This window comes from Etheostoma spectabile, chromosome 4 (genome assembly GCF_008692095.1).
Source record: "Etheostoma spectabile isolate EspeVRDwgs_2016 chromosome 4, UIUC_Espe_1.0, whole genome shotgun sequence".
NCBI lineage: Eukaryota > Metazoa > Chordata > Actinopteri > Perciformes > Percidae > Etheostoma > Etheostoma spectabile.
Genome location: NC_045736.1, coordinates 33729451 through 33730188, shown reverse-complemented (window position 1 = coordinate 33730188; position 738 = coordinate 33729451).

The following is a 738-nucleotide window of genomic DNA, read 5'->3' as shown; positions in this document are numbered from 1 at the left end:
TGTGTGTGTGTGTGTGTGTGTGTGTGTGTGTGTGTGAGAAACAGCAGAAACAGGGAGGACAAAAAGGTGATATGGTATAGATAATAGCCTATTAACATATTTTCACTTTTGCAATTGTTAATATTTCCACAAAACTCTGAACTTTAACCTGGATGATGTCAATTCAGTTAAAAAACTTTGAGCAAACCAGTTGCCTTAAAAACACTGTAAAGTAATGGATTATGATAACATGAGTGCATCTAACTTAAATGCTTGAAAGGGTGGAATTATTATTTTAATTTCAGAACACTGAATCCCAAGTTGATTTCACTTAGTCTTTTGTAACATCTTGTCACCTCTATCTTAAACACCCTTTTTGTGCCCAAGCATGTGTATATCTTTGTCACAACCAATCATATTAAAACTGTATTATAGCTCACACTCCTGATAGGGAAAAATGTTTTCATTTAACATCCCCATTTACATGACTAAAATATCTACTTTATATATCTTTAAAATCCAAAATGCACAAAGACATCTGCATTTTACTAGTGCTGTCAAACAATTACAATACTTAATTGCTATTAATCACATTAATGTCAGAGTTAACTTGCAATTAATCACAATTAATCACACAATTTTACCTATTCTAAATCCAACAACAACAAAATGGATGTGTGGGATGTTTCACACATACAGCTAATTCACTTGTTCTTTGATAAAAGTTCAAATTATTTTAACGTTATTGTGCAACATTGC